This window comes from Muntiacus reevesi, chromosome 12 (assembly GCF_963930625.1).
Source record: "Muntiacus reevesi chromosome 12, mMunRee1.1, whole genome shotgun sequence".
NCBI lineage: Eukaryota > Metazoa > Chordata > Mammalia > Artiodactyla > Cervidae > Muntiacus > Muntiacus reevesi.
The window spans coordinates 57,171,584-57,175,337 of NC_089260.1; the positions used below are offsets into that span (position 1 = coordinate 57,171,584).

Here is a 3,754-nt window from a genome sequence, read left to right on the forward strand (position 1 = left end):
GAAAGAGTGGGGAATATATCTATTAATGAAAATGAAAGGTGAGACAGGAGATGCTATATATAACAAGGGCTATTAGTAAACCCAGACATGAAAACATATGGATCTATTTTGAACAAAAAGGAGCTATTGTGGCTCTTAAATGTGGCTGAATCCATCTGGGAGTATAGTTAAGGTAAAGCCTTCATCACTGTGTTGTTATAATGATACAGTAGAAGAGAAGCACTTAAGATCTCTTTAGTTTTCAACTTCACAATTTCACCGTGCACCAAAGCGGGAATCCAGGAGGTGGGCACCTCTGCAATTAATGCACACATTTAAGACTCCTGAACCTGCAGATGCCACATACAGGAAACACCTCCAGGAGATACCTGACCACAGTAGCAACGTTGCCACCAGTTTCACATGGGGATGGGGTTCTAGCAAGACTTATGAATGGCTTTCAGGCATGGGGGTCTCAGCCCTGAAGGAGGAGGAGGTGGACAGTGAGAACATCCCCCAGGAACTGCTTTTGAACCTGAGCCACCCACAGAGTCCCCCACGAAAACGGCTGAAAAGCAAAGTGAATGACAGGGACTTTGTGATTGTCCACAGACCTAAGCTAAACCAAGAGAACTTTCCAGGTGTTTCCTGGGACTCCCTTCCAGATGAGCTGCTCTTAGGAATCTTTTCTTGTCTGTACCTCCCTGAACTCCTGAACATCTCCAGTGTTTGTAAGAGATGGTGTCATCTAGCATTTGATGAATTTCTCTGGCAGACTGTAGACCTCGTGGGCAGAAGCCTTTACCCAGATGTGGTTGGTCGGCTGCTGTCCCGAGGGGTGGTTGCCGTCTGCTGTCCACAGTCATTCATGGACCAACCGTTAGTTGAACATTTCAGCCCTTTTCATTTACAGACCTGGACCTGTCAAACTCTGTGATCACTGTGTCTACCCTGCATGGCCTTCTGTCTCACTGCTCCAAGTTGCAGAATCTCAGCCTTGACAGGCCTCCGGCTTTCAGATTCCATTGTCAGTAATCTTGCTCAGAACACAAATTTACTGCGACTAAATCTTTCTGGGTATTCTGGATTCTCTGAATCTTCCCTGAAGACTTTGCCGAATAGCTGTTCCAGAATGGATGAGCTGAACCTCTCATGGTGCTATGACTTCACTGAAAAACACGTACAGGTGGCTGTTACACACATGTCAGAGACCATCACCCAGCTGAATCTCAGCAGGTACCGAAAGAATCTGCAGAGATCAGATGTCTGTACCTTAGTTGGAAGATGTCCCAATCTTGTCCACCTAGACTTAAGCAATAGTGTCTTGCTGAAAAATGACTGCTTTCCAGAATTTTACCAACTCAACTACCTCCAACACCTATCATTCAGTTGGTGCTATGACATAATACCTGAAACTTTACTTGAACTTGGAGAAATTCCCACATTAAAAACACTACAAGTCTTTGGAATCATGCCAGATGGTACCCTTCAACTGTTAAAGGAAGCCCTCCCTCATCTACAGATTAATTGCTCCCATTTCACCACCATCACCAGACCTACCATTGGCAACAAGAAGAACCAAGAGATATGGGGCATCAAATGCTGACTGTCACTGGAGAAACCCAGTTATATATGAAGCCTCTGTTGCAAGATGGTGTCTCCTCTTTTCTTTGAACAGGGAAAGTAGGCAGGAAGCCCAGTTGTGGAGAGCTCAGCTATCTTTATTCTTGGTTTTCCATTGCCTTCCTTCTACAAATATGTTAGCGAACCATTAGAGAGAGAAGACTATGAAGTGTTGCTTTTTAGAAATGACTATGAAAGCTTTTATCACTGCTATACCCTTAAGAACCCAAGCTCTGCGCTTTTTGAAATTTTAGGGAGAGTGAGCTATAATTTCAAGGTACCTTAAATCGCTTAAATAGCAAAATTTGAACCATGTCTTCCAAGTCGCCATTCTTCGTAAATCTATTTAGAATCAAGCTTAAAAATCACCACCAGTAAATCATTTTCGTAGCCTATATGGCAACTGAACTTTCTTCTATTTAATTTTTCAGCACTGCTTTATTATAAGACATAGGTTGCAAAAAATAATAAGCTATTTGTATTGTAAGCTGAAAAGAACGAGACTCATAGAATAGATTTGCAGCAATCTCTTCTGAGGATAGCAAGCAAAATAAACATTTCAACTGTGCCTTTAGATTTGCAATCAGGTTGATGGAAACAAATAGCCCCAGGTCATTCACCTTAAAACCTAAATAAAGAAACAAGCAATTGGCCAACCAGAGGTGTAGAATTGGTATAGAATTTAAAGACTCAAAAGACAGTTTTCTATAACAGGTTAACCTGGGGTATCCTCTAATGCACATTAATGAAGTTTCCTTTATGTACAGTTGGGAAGGTCCCCTGGAGGAGAAAATGGCAACCCACTCCAGTATTTTTGCCTAGAGAATCCCCTGGACAGAGGAGCCTGGTGGGCAACAGTCCATGGGGTTGCAAAAAGTCAGACACAACTGAGACTAATACTACTCTACTCACAATTTCCAACAATCTAAAACTTTCCTGATACGAGTGAGTGAGTGAAGTCACTCAGTTGTGTCCGACTCTTTGCGACCCCATGGACTGTAGCCTACCAGCCTTCTCCCCTCCATGGGATTCTCCAGGCAAGAATACTGGAGTGGGTTGCCATTTCCTTCTCCAGGGGATCTTCCCAAGTCAGGGATCGAACCCAGGTCTCCTGCATTGCAGGCAGACGCTTTAACCTCTGAGCCACCTGATATGAGCTTAAGCTAAAGGTGGTGGTAGATTAATTCTGCTTTTCTAAAGCAAACAACAGAAACAACAACAATCATTGACAACAATAATTCAGGATCCCAGCACACTCAGTGAGCACGTCAGAAGTACCAGGTCTTACCAGCCACTGTGGATGCGGAGTAAGGAGACAGCATGTGTGACCTGCCTGCTGGGAAGATGGCATCTGCCGGAAAATTGCATTTGTTTGGCAGATGTTTGGTGTCACCTGCTAAGTGTTCAGGGCTTCCCTGGTGGCTCAGGGATAAAGGATCCACCTGCCAATGCAGGAGACGTGGGTTTGATCCCTGGGTGGGGAAGATCCCCTAGAGGAGGAAATGGCAACCCACTCCAGTACTCTTACCTGGGAAATCCCATGGACAGAGGAGCCTGGCGGGCTACAGTCCATGGGGTCGCAAAGAATCGGACACGACTGAGCAACTAAATAGCAGCAACTGGGTGCTCATTACTGGGAGGTCACCTCTGATCTTTCAGAGCTTACACTGTGGTGGGGAGGAGATGAGGTAGGCAGTGCAAAGATGGATGCTTGTGGTGAAGGCAGCCGGCTGCTCGGATGGAGAGACAAGACAGGTCGGGTCGGGGGGCCACTCTGACATTCTGAAGGCTTCAGACCCTGACTAGTACTCACATGTTTCTATTTTTAAGTGTGTGCATTTGGAAATTGACTAAAACTAAGCTTCACATGAAGGGGCATTCAGTTATATATGATTCTTTACATTGTTGGGGGTAACAAAGAGTCCCAGAAGTGACATCATTTAGATTTGTACATGAACATATGAAGGGGAATGCATACTTCTTAAGGAAAAGAGCCGGTGAGGACGCACGGGAAGCCTGGCAGAGATTGGACATTCCCCAGTCAGGGAGCTGATCATGCTGGGTGATGGCCCAGGGCTCCTCGTCCCCCACTCTTGTGCCTTCAAAGTTGGTCTTATCCCTGCTGTCTCAGGTTGGAAGATTCGTGTGCTTC

At 45.1% G+C, this 3,754-nt stretch overlaps 1 pseudogene; it reads left to right on the forward strand.

Annotated features, from left to right (window-relative positions):
- The first annotated feature begins 304 nt into the window (after nt 1-304).
- LOC136145275 (S-phase kinase-associated protein 2 pseudogene) lies at nt 305-1,615 on the forward strand (annotated as a pseudogene).
- Nucleotides 1,616-3,754: the final 2,139 nt, after the last annotated feature.